The sequence below is a fragment of the Castor canadensis genome, chromosome 14 (assembly GCF_047511655.1).
Source record: "Castor canadensis chromosome 14, mCasCan1.hap1v2, whole genome shotgun sequence".
Taxonomy (NCBI): Eukaryota; Metazoa; Chordata; class Mammalia; order Rodentia; family Castoridae; genus Castor; species Castor canadensis.
Window position 1 is genome coordinate 106,819,807 of NC_133399.1, and position 19,937 is coordinate 106,839,743.

Consider the following 19,937-nt stretch of genomic DNA (forward strand, 5'->3'; position numbering starts at 1 on the left):
CCAGTGGTCTGTATGTCTATTCTGATAGACAAAATCACACTGTTTTAATTAATGTAGCTTTGTAATTAGTTTTGAAATTAGAAAGTATGAGTCTTCCAACATTTTTCTTCTTTTTCAAGATTATTTTGGCAATTCTGGGCACTTGGAATTCCTTATGGATTTTAGGATTTCCATTCTGTAACGATGTCCTCAGGACTTTGGTAAGGATTACATTAAATCTATATATTGCTTTGGGTAGTATTGCAATCTTAACAAATTTAAATCTTCTGGTCCATGCCATAGGCTATCTTTCCATTTGTTAGATCTTTACTTTTAGTAGTGTTTCTCTTTCTTTTTTTTCTAATTGCATTATAAGTTGTTTGTTGATGTTCACCAGGAAGATGGTAGCAGGTCTCTATAAAACAACAGAAGAGGCTCTTTCTGAATGGTAGAGGCTGATAAATTTTATGTATGAAGGGAAAAAGCAACACTATTTATTTTTAGCATTGAAATTGGTTTCTGTAGGTACAATCTTTTAGGCTTCTTGGAGCAGGTAGAAAAGATGGACTCTTGTCTGGCTTTCAGGTTGTCGGGAGATTTTGTTGACCTCATCATGCTCAGTAGGTCACAAAAAGATTAATGGACATAGGCTGACCATGTGGCTTAAGTGCTGGAGCCCCTCCTTGCAAGCATGAGGTCCTGAGTTCAAACCCCAGTACCCACACCAAAAAAAAAAAAAAAAAAAAGAGATTAACAGAAGTAGGTTGAATTTGGCTGTAAACAATGAAAGACCTCTTCAAAATTGAAACTATGTTGTGTGTCACATTTCTTTAATCCCATCTCCTATTTTCATGAGCTGAGCAGCTTTGCTCTGCTGCATACTCTCTGCTAGGATGTTCTACTTCACCACAGGCCTAAAAAAAAAAAAACAGAATCAAGCCATCATGGACAAAAACCTTGAAACCATGGGCCAAATGGTTGATTTTCTCAGGTATTTGTCACAGTGATGGACTGATAATAGTCATAATTCTTCAAACATTGACGTTTGCACATGACACAACACATACACAATCATTAAGTTCAATTTGTGAAGATTACTCAGATGACTCAAATTTAGCTAATGAATTTGGGGAGTAAGCATTCTCAAAGTTTTCTATCTTTAATATTGAGGCTGCTTATACCTAGTCCCAAGAAAAAAATGACCCTAGACCTTTTTCTTGTCAGGGAATAGTTCAGCAATAAAACATTGCTTAACAAGGAAAACAGAGAATTATTGTTTAGTCAAACCTTTGATGCTTAGAAAACAAACAAACAAATCATCAGGTCTTTGGAAGCCAAAGCAAGATGGGAAGAGAGGGTCAGATTTAGTTTTATGGTCCTCTGCATTCTTCATTTGTTTCTTGGCCTTCAGAAGGTTGGTACGAGGCCTCTAATAGAAGCATATGCAACCTTAAAATCCAAAATCTGAGATGCTCCACCATCTGAACTTGAGCTTTGAAACAGTGCTCGAAACTTTTTTTTTTGTTGGTACTGTGGTTTGAACTCGGGGCCTCAGGCTTGCTAGGCAGGCGCTGCACCACTTGAGCTACCACACTAGCCAGCCCCGAATGTTTTCACTCCAGTAAAGTACTTGCCTAGCCAGCTTGAGGCTCTGCGTTTCAAACCCCAGTACCAAAAACAAAAGTTTTGAATTTTAGAGAATTTTAAGATTTTGGATTTTTGGATTAGGGAACGTTCAATCCCATGCAAAAAAAGTCCAAAAATCTCCCACATCTGAAACACTTCTGGTCCAAGCATTTCTGAGAAGGAGTATTAAAACTGTATTGAGAGAATTTCCTCAATATACTGGGCACTTTCAAATCTGTCTCCTGGATAATCTTCATAGTAATTCTACAAGACAAATATTATGTCTGTTTTGTAAATAAGTCAGACTGAGAACTGTCAGATTTCAGAACCCAGCCTCTCATCATTTCCCCAAACTTGGTATCATCAGTATATTTTGAGATTCGAAAATCATTCATTGTTATTGGTTATTTGGCTGACAAGGGCTTAGGCATCCATCTGTTCCTCGCTCTGCTGTGTACAGAATGATCCATCTTGGTCATGATGAGGCCTGAGCCAGGACGTGGTGGATTGAGAGGAAGGAACTAATTGTCGCAGAAACAATGGGAGCTGGTTGGGGATTGAGTGGGTGGGAGAGAGCAGGTGGTGTCAGGATGAGTCAGGATGCAGGCTCACTGCAAGCCATTCTGACTTTTTATTACAATACTCTATTCACTTCAGAAAAGCACCTGCCATTAAAAATACTTTTCTCTGAGATATGCTAGACCCTTGTCATTTATAACTTACCCTCTGTGAGCAATTGGGAGGCCAATGACATAACAGTTTGGATTTTGCTAAGGTGAAGGATTTAAAATTCTGTGTGAACTGTGAGGCTGGGGTGGAGAAGGGAAGCTCTTGCTCCTAAGAGAGTCCAGACAGGGTCCTAGGCCTTTGGTCTCTCTTCACCTTTGCTGCACAAAAAGTTGTTTCCTAGTCTGAAATGTCACATTTTTCAGTTTTGTGGCATTCCTCTTTCCTGGAATATAGTAGACCTCTGTCTTAGTCTGCTTTCTGTTGCTGTAACAGAATACCAGAAACTGAGTAATTTATAAAGAAAAGAGGTTTATTTGTAAACTTCTTTTGGGAACTGGGATTTCAAGATTGGGTGGCTGCATCTAGTCAGGATCTTGTGCTACTTCAACTTGTGGTGGAAGTGAAGGGTAAGTGTCCTGTGTGAAAAAGAAAATATAAGGGGTGGACATGCTTTCTAATGATCCACTCTGCTGGTGACTAATCCAGCCCTACCAGTGTGAAAACCCATCCCTTGAGAAGATGTGAATCCATTCCTGGGGGCTCCACCCACATGATTCAAATACCTCTCACTAGGCCTCGCCTCCTAGCACTGCCACAACTGAGGAATCAAGAGTCAACCTGAGTTTCAGAGGGGACAAACTATAGCAACCTGGATTTGCATACACACTTTGGTCTGTCTGGCCTCCTCTGTGTTCCTTCCCTCCAACCATTTGATTCTGGCAGGAGCTGCCATGTTCTTATTGTTAATTGGTCCAGACCAAGCTAGCTAAAGGCTCATCTCAGGATTTTTAACTTAAAACTAGGAGAAGCTTGAGGAACTCCTTGCCTGTGGTAACTCTTGACTTCTCAATGGCCATATGGAGAAGACCATGAAAGAATCTTGCAGTGAGATGCATTAGTGGAAGAGTAAGAGAGAATCCTGGTGTTCTGTGGAGGCCCACTGCACCCCTGCCTTTTCCTATCTTTGGCTATTCAAATGTTCTTTGAATTCTGTCCTCTGCCACATCCCCTTTCTGGCAGTTGAGTGTCTAACATTTGCAATCGAGAGTTCTAATAGCTAATAGAGTTCTAATAGCTGTGACCAAGCTTGGGATTTAGGAACCGGATAGATGCCTTGCAAATGTCAAGGTCTACTACATTTTTTCAGGAGCTGAAGGATTTGCTTTTCTATCTAATTTATTGACTTTCCTTTATATGAAGTTTGTTAAATGATGGGAAGCTTAGCTAACGTCAGATATGCCCAAACCTACTCAAATAACTTAAATATTAGCTTACTTTTCCCATAGCACTAAGGAGCTGAGAAGAAAATTGGTGAAGATTTGAACAATATTGGTGAAGTTTCTGGGATGAATGACTGTCACCATCATTTGGGTTTAGAGAGTGGAGGAAAAAAATGATGCAAAGGACTAGATACCGAGTTTCAAACCCAGAGAAGAGAAGATTGTAGGGGGAGCTGCCTATTGGCTTGAGAGGACCCCAGCTACTGCAGTGTCTCCATTGGCTACCCTTCTTATCCTGGCACCTTGGACAGTTCCACTCTCCTCATCTGGCCAGGTGGTCACCCTGACCTACAACCTGATGGCATCTATAGCATTGTGGGAAATTTTTAAAAATTGGAATATCAAATTATTTGTGCAGTGCTGGGGACAGAACCTAGAGCTCTGCACATACTAGGCAAGCACTTTACCATTGATCCACACCACCAGCCTTCAAGCTGTGATGTTCTTATGCTGTCCATCTGAGTTCTTCCTTTCTTTATTCTTCCAGGTTTCTGAACCTAGTGGTTTGGCTTTGTTTTGAACGTATACATCTTCCATGTTTTACACTATACTTTTTTGGTTTGTAAGAGTCATCTATACTCATTTGACAAAAGAAAAATTGGAAAGTACATCAAAGTGTAAAGACCAGAAAAGAAACCACCACCCGTTGTTACACAGCTTGCAGCCTGCAGCATTCGTTCTGGGCACGTTTCTCTGGTATCTCGGGGGAGTGTTCCAAGCTTTGACCTGGCAGCTGGCCACACATCCATCTGTCCCAGGCTCTTTGACCTCCCAGGCTTCACTCCTCTGAGAGAAGTTACTTAATCGACCCTCCCCTCCCCATTCCACTCTGTCATGAGAATTGAAGCCAGCTGCTGGGGGTTTCTGGTAATTGGTGAGGAGAGCTTCCTGGCAGGAAGGCAGCTGGGAGGAGTGGGCGCTGCACTTAGACCGAAGCAGAGGCACCTAGGTGGGGCCAGGATGCAGAGACTCAGCTCACTTGGCTCAGTTCATGGACAGACACAGTGCGGGGGCCAGTGCAGAAGCAATGCAGTCTCCACCCTCACTTTCCAAAGCTCGAAATGCAAGCTTGAGTTCAGGCAGGCCCTGTGGAAGCTACTTCTTCCTCCACCGGCCAGGCCTCGGCAGGGGGTGGCTTCATTATTTTCCTCTTACTGTAGACGCTTTGAATAGGAAGACAGTCACGCTGTCCCCAGAATACCTCTGCCTTTCACACAGCAGGATTCTCCCTCTTACTCTGCCCCATCCATTCTGTTTTCACCCTCAAAGATCTGGTGAAAGTCTAGGGACCTCATCCGCCTTCTTGCTTGCAGACTCCTGATGTGGCACAGGATGTCACATGACGAGAGACAAGGAACATGCCAGAGACCGAGCCAAACTGGCTTGTATCACCAGATAGTTCATTAACCTATTGATCCATTAATCTGTTGTCACATGAATAGATTAATCCACTAATGAAGGCAGAGCCCTAACCATCTTGTTCCACCTCATCTATCCCACAATGGGGATGAAATTTCAACACGAGTTGAAAGGACGAACCACATTCAAGCCATGTCACCTCCTGCAACCCATGGCAGTAGTTAGCTTTTGGGGGTTGTGTGTGTGTGTGTGTGTGTGTGTTCAGCTAGAGTTTATTAATAAAGATGAAAGCACATACAAATATTCTCTATTCTTGATTTTCCCTCCTTGTAAGCAAATGGGAGTTTCTAACATACATTTTTCTGTACCTTGCTGGGTTTTCTTATTTGTTTGTTTTTTTCCTCTACTGGGGACTGAAACTAGGACTAGGTGAGCACATTACCAATTGAGCCACACCACCCAACCCTTCAATTTCTATTTTGTTTTCGAGATAGTGTCTTGCTAATTTTGCCCAGGCTGGCTTCTAAATCAAGATAATGTAATATTACAGATAACTCAAGGTAATATAATATAACACCCCAGGAACACAGTAAATGCTTTTCAGTATTTGTTTTAATGGAAGATGCCCACTAAACAATAATGATAATTGGCTGGAGCTGTGGCTCAAGAGGGAGAGTGCCTGCCTTGCAAAGGCCAAGCCTTGAGTTCAAACCTCAGTATCCCCCCCAAAAAAAGAATATATAAACCTTAATGATAGGAGGTTCTCACACTTGGTTAAAGTTCAACCAAGCATTTTCTCCCTAACATGACTGCAAGTCCTTGTTTCACATACAGTGGTCAGGACTGAATCCTAAGACGGGGTACCTTGAACTGGGGCTATAGCAGATCCACTCACTTGTTAGCTTTTGTCCTGGATCTGGTCATTTGTGGCCACCCCAGCATCAGCACTAGTCTAATTGTATGACCAGTAAGTCTGGTTACTTACTTTCCTCAGTGTGTGCTGGTGCCTACTCCAGAGTCAGCAGGAGAGCACAGAGCTGCTTTAAACTTTTTGTGTCTACCACACAGGCAGACACCACATCACTGAAACTCCATTCCTTATCCTGGTAGCAGAACTTCACTCATTGCTACTTTGCTGCCTCAGTTTCCATTGCACTGCAGTGTCTGGAAAGTCTCCTCCTGCACAAAGATCCAGTTTTCCTTACCCTTTCCAGCTTGCATGACCCCTAAAAGAAGTGTGTAAGCTTGTATGCCCCTCACACATAAGCAATCTACATTTAAAATTCATTGTAATTTTAGGACTGGCACAGTGGCTCAAGTGGTAGAGTGCCTGCCTAGCAAGCATGAGGCCTGGAGTTCAAACCCCAGTACTTCCAAAAAAAAAAAAAATTCATTGTAAGTTCAAATGTTGTAAGGGATGTATTTTACAAAATATTGTCAGTAGTGACTTTAAATGTAAGGTTGTTGAGCTGGGTGGCTAGTGGCTCACGCCTGTAATCCTAATTCCTTGAAAGGCAGAGATCAGGAGAATCACAGTTTGAGGCCAACCTGGGCAAATAGTTTGCAAAAACCCTTTCTCAAAAACCCAACACAAAAAGGGCTGATGGAGTAGCTCAAGTGGTAGAGAGACTGCCTAGTTAATGTGAGGTCCTGAATTCAAATCCCAGTTACACATACACACAAAAAGTAAGGTTGTCCAATACATACACACACACACATTATATATATATGTGTATATATATATAAAATATATATAACTACATGTGCAATATGTCATGTAGTTATATACAACATAAGGCCTTATAAATATAAATGCCTGCATATCTATCTATATACATACTCATACATGTTGAGCATATATACTCATACCCTGATCTGAAGCTTCAATATGATACATGTTGGGATGTATGTAAATATACATATATATAGTGCATGCATATTTGTGTTAGGGCTATACTTTCTATAAATTATATATGCATATAGTATATATTACACAATATGTAATATATAAAATAATATATAAACATAGGCATATATACAATGTAATATAAAATATAAATATGTATAAACTATGAAGTGTTAATATGTATATAGATAGATAGTGGATGCATCTGTGTGTGTGACACACAGGCACAAAAATATGTTGCATAATTTTTATGTATGCAAAATAACTTGATAGTGTTTATTTACTGAAATGTTACATGAACAAGCTCTTTTTTAAACATCAGAAACTTTAGCTGGGCACCATTCGCTTATGCCTATAACCCTAGCTACTTGGGAGGCTGAAATCAGGAGGATTACAGTTTGAGGCCAGCCTGGGCAAATAATCTGTGAGACCCTATCTTGAAATATACCCAGCACAAAACAGGGCTGATGGAGTTGATGACTCAACTGGTAAGAGTACCTGCCTAGCAAGCATAAGGCCCTGAGTTCAAACCCCAGTGCCACCAAAATAAAAAAAGAAATAAATGAAATAATAAATAAATAATCAGAAATTTTTATATCATTTTGTTTGTAGGCATGAATGCATTTGAGGTTCCATTCCACCTGCAGACTTCTTTTATATGTATTTTTATCCTTGAAAGTTTATGGCTGGTCACCCTATTAAACTGTCATAAAAAGAATGTTTGAAAATTGATACTATTATTTTTATTTCCTGGGACCTTAAGTCCTGTGACCACTGAATAATTGTTCCATAATTTCTTCTGATGGAGTTATCATCATTAGTAATTATCATCAAGTATTTGACAATTGGTCAAAACTGTATTTCAAGTTAATAAACCCTTAGCAAGTATAAAGTTACATCTTAGTGGAATTGTCTCTGAACGAGAGAGTTGAGAGAGTTGGGCTTTTTATTTGTTTAGGTTTGGCTCTTACTGCTAGAATGGGTCAATGTTCAGCATCAATTCCATTTCCTGATGAAGGTACAGAGGAACTTGCTCATATAAAAAGTAGATAGTAATTGCTGTGGTTTGAATATGGATTCAGTGTGCCTCCCAAGGGCTCATTTGTTGGAAGCTTGGTCTGCAGTTTGGTGGTGGTGTGAAAACCTTAAGAGCTGGGGCCCAGTGGAAGGTAGATCACTGAAGGCACCATACTCAAAGGAGGTTAATGTAGTTGTTGCAGAACACTGGTTAGTTCCTGAAAGAGCAAGTTGTTACAAAAAGCGGGAGCTGGTCCCTGAATCTGTCTCTGGTTTCCTGTTTCACCATGTGACCTCTCCTCACGCGTGCCCTACTATGCCATCATCTGCCATGTTGTAATATAACCAGAAAGTCTTCACCAGAGGCTGAACTGATGGGTTTGCTTGATCTAGACTTCAACTTCCCAAATTGTGAGCCAAATAATCTTTTTTCTATACATTACCAACCCTCCAGTATCTTGTTATAGCAACAGAAATCAGACTAAGATGGGAATGGAAAAATTTTTGTTACAACACTTAATCCTTTGAACTCATTCTGGGTCAAAAATCTACCCAGATCTTTCATCAGATTATTTTTATTCCAAGCACCACAAAATCACCTTAATGCCCTATCATCTTGCAACTCTACAAGGTCTCTTCCAGTGCTTGTTCGTGTCAGCCCTTGCAGTCTCTGTTTGCTTCAGCAACCACATTGGGATTGGGTTTGGTTTTAAGGTTAGGATGGGTGTAGGGTGGGTGCACTCTTCTGTGAGACAGGAGGACTGTTGGGGGAAGATGAACCCTCTCCCCTGTCACAGGAAGATCTCAGGCAGGTCTGATGTTGATTCTCTGCAGACTGTTGGTGCCCTCATACCAAGTGGAACGTGATCACAAACTCCTGATGGAAGACCATGGTTCTTTGAAGACCCTAATCTCCTACTTTGCTAGGCTGAGCTCCCAGATCTCCCTCAGCAGAACAGTTTGGGGAAGAAACCCTAGTTATCTTTTTTTTTCCCTCTCTGTCACAGGGGTGAGGAAGCTGCTGGTTCAGGCTGGTCCCAGGACTGGGATTCTTGATCTCTAGCTCCTCCCTACACCTAAAAATGTGGACTCAGGACTTTGAGTACACAGTGGACAGGAGTACTGATGTGCTTAGGCTCCTGGGACAGGAGGAAGAAAATGAATGAGAGAGTATTGCTGTCTCCTTATCCTTTTAAAAGGATAAGTGGGCCATGGCACTTGCTTTATCTGAGATGAAGTGACCAGTGGTGAGAACAGACTTGATGGACCACGAGAAGGGAATGAGCAAAGAGAAGTGGGTGGGTATCTTAGTCTGCTTGGGCTGCCATAACAAAATATCACAGGTGGGAGGCTTAATGAACAGACTTTAGGGGCTAGGCATGGTGTGTGCTGTGCATACCTGTAATCCCAGCGATGTGGGAGGATCATGGTCTGAAGGCCACCCCAGGCAAAAAGCATTAAAGCTTATCTGAAAAATAACTAAAGCTGAAACGGGCTGGGGCATGATTCAGGTGGTGGAGTTGTGCATCTAACAAGTGCTAGACCCTGAATTTAAACCTCAGTACTGCAAAAAAAAACCCAGCACCAACCAATCAAATAACAACAAGAAAATCAATTTATTCCCTCACAGTTCTGGAGGCTGGAGATCTGAGGTCAGGGTACCAGCATGTTGAGTCTGGTGAGGGACCTTTTACTGGCTTGCAGGTGACTGCCTCTCATGTGCTCACAAGGCTTTGATGTGTCCGGAGAGAGGAGACACCCATGCCCTTCTTATAAAGCCACCAGTTACCACCAATCCTATCGGACTAGGACATGACCCTGTGACTTCATTTAACTTTTTAACTACTAAGAGTCCTGTCTCTAACTACAGTCCCACTGGGCGGGGGTGGTGTGGTTCTGGTTTCAACATAAGAATTTGGGGAGGGATATGATTCAGTCATAGTAGTTGGAGTCAGGATGAGGGTTCTACTGCTGCTTCTGCTACTCAGTGACTGTCATCCTGAGGAACCTGTCCCTTGATTGTTTTTCCGGCCCTCAGGGCAGGTGTTCTTGTTTCTGGGGAACCTGTACCACTGGTCTATAGTAATTTGATACAATACAGTACACCATTCTGAATAGAGAAGTGTACTGCATCTTGTTCACTTACAAAATTGTAACTGACCTATTTAAAATAATGATGAGCATTGAAAGAGAATCAGGAACTCTTAAGGCATTAGCAAGGAAAGTTTCCCGAGAGTTTTCTGAATAAATAGGTTTTATAGAAAACCAAACCCCAAAAGTATGACAAAAAGGGAAGAATCCGTGCAGAACTGGGCTTAAAGGAAAGACATAGCCCAGAGTCAGAGTTTGAGTCTGGTAACAGATCTCCCAATCACCTGCAGGACAGAAAGGTGATAGGTGACCTGCAGAAGGAAAGCAAGAATGTCATTTGTCAAGTTACCTCTGGTTGCATATGAGCGGCGTCGTCCTCTTTCTGGGTTTCATGTATTTTGAGTTTGAGTTGTTGTAAACTGTTTTGAGTTTTTAGAGGTCTCTGTATGATGTTTTTGAATGATTACTAACTTTAAAACCCAGTTAAAAATATTCCTGTTTTCTCTTATGTTTTAGGATAATTACTTCTGTGTTAGCTTTTCATCACCGTGACAATATACCCAAGAAACTCAACTTAAAGGAGGAAAGGTTTCTTTTGGCTCACAGTTTCAGCGGTTTCAGTCCATGGTTACTTGAATCTAGTGTTTCCGGGCATGTGGTGAGACAGAACATCATGGTGGGGATCCCGTGGTGGAGCATGGCTGCTTACTCCATGGCCTCCAGAAAGAGAGTGAGCAAGAAAGGGGTGGGTAAAAAATCAACCCTCTGAAGACACAGCCTGCAGTGACGGACTTCCTCCAGGTAGGCCTCACCTCCTTGCAAAGCTCCCACCACCTCCTAATAGCCCATCTGTGGATTAATCCATTGGTGAGTTCAGAGTCCTCCCGCCTCTGAACACTGCTGCACTGGAGTGTTGCACTGCACTACTTGGAGGACATTAATGCTCAAACTGTGACACCTTACCTTCCTGATTTTTCTCCTTTTGGAATTTCTTAGAGGAAATTGGACTGCTTGGGACTGAAAACCATGAGCCTATTTTTCTCTCCTATCTTCATTGTTTTTCTCTTTATTCTGAAAGTTTTACTTCCAGATCACAACTCAGTCTTTACTTTTGTACGTCCCCTGTAATCATACCTTAATTACTGATCAAAAAAAGAACGAAAGTTCTTTTCTGGATCAATTTTTCCAGAGTTAGCTGGAGGGCAAAAAATGAATGTGTTTTGATGGAAACCCTGGAGGGCCCAACATTTCTGACTGCTCAGAGTGCTGTTCACTACTTTCCTCATGGGCTGTGGTGCCCTGCTATCTCTTGCCATCCAGTTCGAAGCTTCTGTGGACTTCTTTTCAGGACCTGGCCTTCCCTGTGGCATTTGGGTCATAGTTTCCTTGGGCTTGTTCTTTGTCAATCTCATCCTAATGCTTTTTGCCTCTAAGCATTCTGCATTCTTAAGATGTCTAGGCTACACATGGCAGCCTTTCTTATTTTGTGTACTGATGTTACCATTTCATTCTTTTTCAAAGTACTTTTTCATCATTTTGATGGGCCCTTGAGTGGGAGAGGAGAGGGGTCTTGTACTCAGTTCATCAGAGGCTAGAGGCTTTTTTCTTTCTTGAAATTGGATTCTGGTTCTCTCTGTCCCCTTCAGCTCTGGTGTATCTTCTCAGCTTGCATAAAGGCCTCACAGCCAAGCATCCTGGACTGTTCCTTTGAACTGGATTTCTTCAGTTTGGTGACCCAGTTACCAGATACTTTGGGCTGCAAGGATGAGAAGATATAGAGCTTCTGGGTCCTGAGACAGAAAACCTACACTGAAAAATTAAGTAGGCAGGGAAGGTTTTTTGAGATTGTTGTAATAGGGGTCATGACAGCTCTGAATACAACATGGCCAGATCAGTGTTTGTGGCCAATGGGCAGGGTACAGGGGTCAGTGGATGGAAAATTAATAACTTGGTTAGGTATCAAGGATGGGGGGATTCTTGTTGAACTGAACTCAGCAGGCCAAGAATGGCAAGCTAGTAACCATGGGCCAAGAAGGAGGCCAAGTTGGCTAGAGCACTCAAGAGTTACAGACTACAGTATGATCTGGGAGGAGACCTTGTTAGCCCCTGCCTCTGATACTGGTACTGTTACTGTAGGATTTCTGGCCAAGGGGCCATCATCCTCATTGGACTGATAGCTTAGGCTTTTAACTTCTCTTTAGCTTGCATAGTCCTGACTGGAGACATTTTTTTTAAGATTACCCATTTCTAACACTTTAGGATGCAGAACTGCTTTGTAGTTAAGAGCACCAGGCTTTGGAATCAGAAGTGAGATCCATTTATGCTACTTTTATCATGTAACTTTGGGCAGGGCACTTAAAATACTTTCTTCCCAGAGTGGCTAGCTATTAGTGTAGTCGTTATTACTCACTAAGTGGGAGCTGTCATTAATATTTGCAGTATTTTGACCCAGATTCATAAAGCCAGACCCAGCATATCACTACAGTATGGAGGACTCGTTCATAACTTTCCCCATGCTTGGTGGGTGGGCACAGCCCTGTTTCCTTCCATAAAAGCAGAATCTCTGAGGCTCCTGTGTAGCTCTCTTACTCAGAAAAGCATCCTGGAGTTTTTTCAATTTGTACTCCACTAACTCTAAGGAAAGTATCCTAATTTTATTCCAATAGTTACATGCACAAAGGCCAAGGAACACTTTTTTGTTTTTTTTGTGCTTGGGAATTGAATCCAGTCAGAACACTTTTGTTTTTTAATGAAATAATTCAGCAGTTATTTACATCAGTACTTAAAGTTGGCATTAAACAGCTTGTCTGGTGTTTCTTGTCTATCAGATGCTTCTTTCGAGTTATCCTATGTATTACACTATGTAAATATTATTAAATTGATGTGCCTTCCATAGCCTCTTCACCTTCAGAAGCAGGACTGAAAGCTTTCAGCAGTTTGAGAAGGGGTAAATATGTGTGTTGTACAAAATTAGAGGAAATTGAGAGGAGAAACGCTATCATTTTATTGTGGCACAAATAAGAATCAAGACAAAGGACAGAGAGAGAATGGAATCCACACAAATCATAGTGACTGCATTTGCCATTTCTGCTTTGGAAATTGTCTCTAACTCCTCTACTTGTAGATAATTGCAGAGAAAACTCAGTGTTACCCAACATACTATAATGCATGTCTCAATCGGCATGTGGTCCCCTTCTACAGCGCCTCAACCCTGACTTCACTTTTAGGACTAACAGAACAAGAGGGCTGACATCACCAGTGAGTCTTTGAATCTGAATCCCTGAGCTGAGCCACCAAGTTTCAGAGTCCTCTAAAGGGACTCTGGGAGAGGCTGCTAGGAACAGTGCTGATTATTAGTGACGTAGCTATTAAAGCAGAGAACAGGTGATTTAGAAGGAAATTTTTGTTTAGTGTTGAATTAGGGTTCTCCAGAGAGACAGAATCAATATGTGAGTGCACATATACACTGAAACACATACACACACACACACACACACACACAGAGAGACAGAGAGAGAGAAAATAGATGTTTTTTTGTTTTTTTTGGTAAGGGATTGGCTCACATAATAATGTAGGCTGACAGGTTCAAAGACCTGCAGTTGGCAGGCTGGGGGCCCAGAAGAGCAGTAATACAAGTTCCATTTGGAACGATAGCAAGCTCAAGACTCAAAAGGGCCAATGTTTCAGTCTGAGTCTGAAGGCAGAAAAAAGCCAGTGTCCTAGTTCTGACAAGAGGTACTCCCCCTCACTCAGCCCTTTGTTTTGTTTGGGTCTTTAGTTGATTGGATAAGGCCCACCCACATTAGGGGAGAAAATCTGCTTTACTCTTCTATGGATGCAAATGTTAATCTCATGCAAAAGTACCTTACTGGCACATCCAGAATAATGTTTGACCAAATGCCTGGGTAGCCCATAGCTCATTCAAGTTAACAGATAAAACTAATCATCCCATTGCTTCCTTCTTTTTATTATTTTGACTTTTAGAAATGTAAGGGAATAGGATGAGAGCAAAGTCTCAGTCCCTTTCCTGACAGTACTCCTCTACTACACATCACCCATGTTACACTTTAGTCACTGAATCAGGATAAAGGAGCAGTTACTAAAATGCTGCCTTCCACTGGCTCTGGTTCATAAGGAGAAGGAGCCTCAGGAGAATAGGAGCTCTGGGTGTGATTTCTTTATTGTAGCATGCATTCTGCCTCTGTGGCAGGGTGTCTTCAGAGATGAAGACAAGTTAGAGTATTAGAACCTGTATTCTTCCTGCTTTTTCCAACCTTGAGCACTTACTAGCTCAGTGGATGTTTTTCTCCTTTAACTAGCATGGAGAAGGCGGAGGTGGTTGAAATGTGTAATTGTAATAATTATTTACTTTCCTTACAGTATGGTTTTCTTAAGACAGATTAGTCTCTCTTGGCAAAGATTGTCAGGTGTAGCAATTATACTCTTGAACTTATGGTTCCTGAAGTGCAGTCCCTTGGTCAGCAGCAGCAGCAGCACATGGGAATTTGTTAGAAATACAGCACCTCAGGTCCCACCCCAGTCCTGTCAAATCAGAAACACAGGGTGGGGCCAGGACATGTATACTGTAACAGGCCCTTTAGGGGTTCTTGTGTTTGTTTAAGTCTGAGCACCACTGATGAGTATGCTTGCAGCTAAGTTATTTGGGGGTGATGCACACATTTTGAAACCAATCTAAGAGCTGGAAAGTTCACGTACTGTAATCCTAGAGGACCTCAAAGCCATGCCGATAACATTTCTCCAGTCAGCAGATTTTTTCATCATATTGTGAATATTAGCCTCAATTAGTTTGGTCATATGTCTTTGTGATAGTTTTATGTATTCACTTGATTAGCTTTTGGGTCCTCAGATTAAATGTTCTTTCTCTTTTTTTTGTGGTGCTGGGGATTGAACCCAGGTTCTCATGATTTGTAGGCACTGAACTACACTCCCAGCCCCTAAATATTATTTCTTGGTGTGTCTGTGAAGGTGTTTCTGTATGAGATTAGCATTTCAGTCAGTGGGTTCTGTAAAGTAGATCACATTTCTCAATGTGGGTGGTATCATGCAATCTGCTGAAAGTCCAAGTAGAACTCAAGGGGGAGAAGGAGGAATCTGCCCTTTGTGTTTCCTACCTGCCTACTCAAACTAGCATATTTCATCTCATCTTGGGCCCTCAGTCTGGGATTTGTACCATGGGCTTTCTTGGTTCTCAGGTCTTTGTATGTGAACTGAACTATACCATTGGCTTTCCTGGGTCTCTACTTGCAGAGGGTGCATTATAGGACTCAACCTTGATAATCACATGAGCCAATTCCTCATAAATCATTCTCCCTCCCTCCCTCCTTCTCTCTTTCTCTCTCTCTGTCTTACCCCCTTCTCTCTCCCTCTTTCTTTCCCCTTTTGGTTCTGTTTGTCTGGAAAACCCTAACTAATGGGGATTTTCAGACCAGTTGCAAAGGAACAAAATTTTAAGAGTGAATTTTCTGAATTGGTTCTGGGGTTTCTAGAATTTCCTTTTTGATATGATTAGGTTTTAAAGATGCTAATGACTATTTCTAGTAGTAAAGAGAGCAATGACAGTGTGTAGCCTGGGCTGTTTATAGAGATACACAAAATACTGCATTGGGTGCTCCTAATCAACCACTTACAAGAAACAAGAGCTAAGTAACTGTGTATATGATACACATTTTCAGAAAACTAACAGATGCAGTCATGTTGATTGGTTGCTTCTGATACCACTGGACAAAGTGGTAAAAGACAAGCATGGGCTCTGAAATTTAAATTCCCTGCTGAAGTACCTTGTAAATGACCTAGAAGCTTGTATGTGTACCCTGGAGACCTGTATCTAATGCAACCATAGGGCTGAAATTGCTGAGAATCAAATTTAGAGCCTCCTGCAACTGCTGAATTACAATGCAAGTTGAACTCCTAGCCTTGCAGAGGGCTCAGCAAGGACACTGATTGGGAGTACGTTGACTGGGAAAGAATGGAATCCTGTAAGTTGGTATGGGGACATAGGTATACCCAGGTGAAGCTGGGGACCTTGAGCCCCTAAATTCTCATGTCTTCTTTTCTAGTGGAAATCTTCCTACTGTCAGTGGATTTGGCCTCCCACCCCTAGCAGAAGTGGCCTCTCCACCCTAGTGAAGTGTTCCACCCCAGTTGCTACAGGCCTTTCTACCTCTGAGGGAATTAATCCTGTTGTGTCAGCTTTCTATCACTGTGACAAAATACCTGAGAAAAACAGGAAGAAAGTTTTATTTTAGCTCGTGGTTTTAGAGGTTTCATTCCATCGTGGGCTGGTATTAGTATTTCTGGGCCTGGGTGAGGCAGAATAACATGGTGGTAGGAGCATATAGCACAGAGACTTCATCTCCTGATGGCCAGGAAGCCGAGGAGGCAGGTACAAATGAGATTTACCCTCAAAAGGCAGTGACCTACTTCCTCTAATTAGCTCCACCTTCTGCTAGGCCATTCAGCTTTGATCTCATCGATGGGTTAGTCCACTGAAGAGGTTAGTGCCCTCATGAACCAGTCACCATCCAAGCCTTCAACACATGAATCTTTGGGGACATTGCAGGTCCATACCATAACACCTGCATTGCCTGAAAAAACTGTAATGACCTCCTCTGTGACAGTTGCCATGTTAGATGATGCTACTTCTCCTCAGGCCCCACTCAAACAAACCCTCTTTTCTTCTAGACCTCTCACTAGACTCAAATCTCAGCAGACCCCTAAAGGTGAGGTCCCGGATCTCCTGAGGGAGGTACACCACATCCTATAGAACTACTTGAGTTTTGTAACTTGTACAGACAGATTTGGGGAGCATGTGTGGGAATGGATACCAAGGATGTGAGATAATGGTTTGGGAAGATAAGGTTAAATCAGGCTGAATTTAGTGACATGGGTTTCATTTAATATTACAGTCCAGGAACTTAGAAAGGGCCCTAACAGTTTAGTTTGCTTGTTTGGTTGGCTAAAAGGTAAACGGACAAGTGGCCCACTGTGAGCTAACTGGAAATGCCTTGGTTTAGTGTAGAGGAAGGGATTCAAAGGTTTGGGGAAATCCAAATGTTAGAGTGGATTTGAAAATGATTCACCCATACCAGGAGCATCTCAACAACATACATTTCACTAATACTGTGAGAAATAAACTTGTGAGGGTAGTTCCACAACCTTGAAGAACTCTCATCTACAGACCACACTTCAGAGTGGGAGCTTCTGTCCATGAACTGGGAAACCTGAATGCAGGGGCGAGTGACTGGATCCCAGGGTAGCAGCAGCCAGGTGGTTGGCAGTGCCACCACGCAGCTCAAGATTATCAACACAGATGCCTAGTGACTCTAGGATACATTGAGCTTATATTGAATTAGAAAATTGCAAAATTTTGGTAGAAAAGTCCGGAAAGTAACTGGACATTCCAATGGCTGGGGATAGAATCATGAAATTGAGAATCACAGGTATAGACAACTTGCCAAATCAGTCTTCAGTGGCTCAGTTTGCTTAGAAAAAAAGAATATTAAGAAGACCAAAGCCCAGGATAGAGCCCTAGGAATATAAACGTTGAAGGGAAAGAGGAAGAAAACCCAAAGTGATGAGGGAGCAGGATGTGTGGTGTTGATGGTGCTTCTCAGACTCCAGGATGCCCAAGAATCATCTGGGGTCTGTGTTGCAATGCAGATCCTTGGAGCCCTGCCCACAGAGGTTTGGATTCAGCAGGTCTGGCCTGATCTGAGACCTGCATTTCACACATGCAGTGCTGAGGCTTCTGGTCTGCAGACCACACTTTGGGGAGCATTGGACGAAGCTCTTCACTGGCTGCAGAGGGAATGAGAGAGAGTGTGGGCATTTGAGGGCAGTGGCAGATTTCTGGCATGTAGGAGACTTATGCATGTTCACAGGCTAAGGTGAAGGAGGTGGTAGAGACATTGAACATTCCAGAAAGAAGGGGGCACTTAATGAAGGAAATTGATGGAAGAGATCATAGGAATGGGTGAAAAGGGAACAAGGTTACCAGGGATGGTTATGGTAGAATCTTAAAAGGATATGGGGCCCACTTTCAAAACCCAAAGGCCCTTTGGAAGAGATGAATGCTTGTTGCTCCCTCTGCTTTTATTATTTTTTAAAGATCTCCCAATTCTTTGGAGTGGCTGTTTACCTTCTGGCCCTTCCACTGTGCCTGGGGGCCTTTGTCTCTGACCGTGTCTCTAAGCACTGCAACTTCTGGGTACAGAGCCATAAAGAAATGACTCGCTCTAGATGGATGAGCAGCAATGAATAGATGTGCAGCAACCAACACAAGGCATTTCAAGGATAAAGGAAAATTTCAAACAACCTTTGATCATTATTGCTAAAAACTGTGTTTCTGTCCCTTTTTTGCTAGCAGTGCCATCAGTTTGTTTGACAGCTCCCCTGGGATGTCACTCCCTGGCAAAGCAATGGTAGCAAAGCACAAAGACACAGCTTTTTCTCTTCTGTTCACCAAAGCCTGCTTCCTTGGAGCCTCAGAGCCCTCTGACAAAGAGGAAAAACTTCAAAAATCACTTTCTACAGTTACAAAAAAACAACAACCCCAAGAATAGCTGTGAGCAGCTGTACGCCTGTGTACCTCACACTCTGAGTTCAAGACAACAGAAATTTATGGAGGGCTTGTAAGAGAGTAAGCGCCATGAGAGGCCCTGGCTTCCAAAGATCAGTGAAATACTGCTGGGGTTCTGAGGGGTCCTTCCTGTCTTCTCCTTTTCTGAGTCCTGAATCAAATGCTCTGTTCAGAGGAGTCAGACTGGGATGAAAATACCATCTTTAGTGCTGCTAAAAATGCTGTGGAGAACATGGCTTGGACCCAAAGCTCATTTCTTCATAAATTGAGCTTTCCCCCTGAACACAAGTTTCCCTTCAACACAGGCAAAGTCACTAGACACTGCTGTACCAGGTTTGCATTCTTCAGGAACCTAGGAAACTTTTTCTTCTCAAGACACAGCTTCCACCCTTCCCTCTGCCCACTCATGCGTAGCTGGGATGTTGACTATCCCCTAAAGGCCTGTATGTTCAAGGGGCCTCTTCTCTGCAAGGAGGAGAGAAGAATGTAGGTGGCCCTGGGGCTGACACCTCCCAAAGGGGAACTCAAAGGAGCCTGAGTGGTGAGTGTATGTGACCCTATGCTTGGTCTCATAGATTATAGAAACAGTACTTTCCCACGAGAAAGGGAAAATGAGTGGAGTGTGTTAGTCAGTTCTCCGTTACTATAACAAAATACCTGAGATAATTATAAAGAGAAAGAGGTTATTTTCCTTCACAGTTTTAGGTCCCACATGATCAGGGGGGCCTGTTGCCGAAGGCCTCTAGTGGGCATTTTGGATGTAATGGTGGGGAGCAAAAGAAAGAGGACGGGGCTGGGGTCCTCTTCTGGAGGCGTGCCAATTACCTAAGAGCTTCCCACCTCCAGGCAGTGTCCTTATGGATCCACAGCACCTCCCAGCAGCAGCACCACTCTGGGGACCAAGCCTTTAATACATGGGCCGTTAGGAGACATTGAGCATCCAAACTATAGTATGGTGGGTAGAGGGAAGGGTGGAAACCATCCTGAGTGGAGGAAGTTTCCTGGCTTCCCAATGAGAGCAAGCACGGGGAGAAGGGCAGAGCATGGTTTCTTCTAACTTACCTAACAGGTTGACCTCTTCCCTGGAACTTGTACAATGGGGCCGCCCTCCTGCGGTGTATGTGTTAGAAATGATAAAATGGAAATACCAGGGGCTCAGATCCCAGGCATCACAGACAATGTAGCTCTTGCTTTCATGGGCTGCCTCCCTTATACCAACTGTAGGTCCCATGTGTATTTGCCTGGGACCAGCAGTGGCCTTTCCACCTTTGTGTGCAGAAAGAGCCACAAAGGAACAGAATAGTACATTGATTAAATTAATGCAGAATTATACTGTGCTCAGACCAAAGGT

At 42.7% G+C, this 19,937-nt stretch overlaps 1 protein-coding gene across 3 annotated transcripts in view; it reads left to right on the forward strand.

Moving 5' to 3' along the window:
- Extl3 (exostosin like glycosyltransferase 3) overlaps positions 1 to 19,937 on the forward strand; it is a 126,259-nt gene that overhangs the window by 20,013 nt on the left and 86,309 nt on the right. Inside the window, exon 2 of one of the 3 annotated variants that reach the window (XM_074055247.1) lies at positions 10,504 to 10,788. The exons of the other annotated variants lie outside the window; for them this stretch is intronic. The gene's annotated coding sequence lies outside the window, so the exon portion shown is untranslated. The remainder of the gene's footprint in view (positions 1 to 10,503; positions 10,789 to 19,937) is intronic. 3 annotated transcript variants of the gene reach the window in all.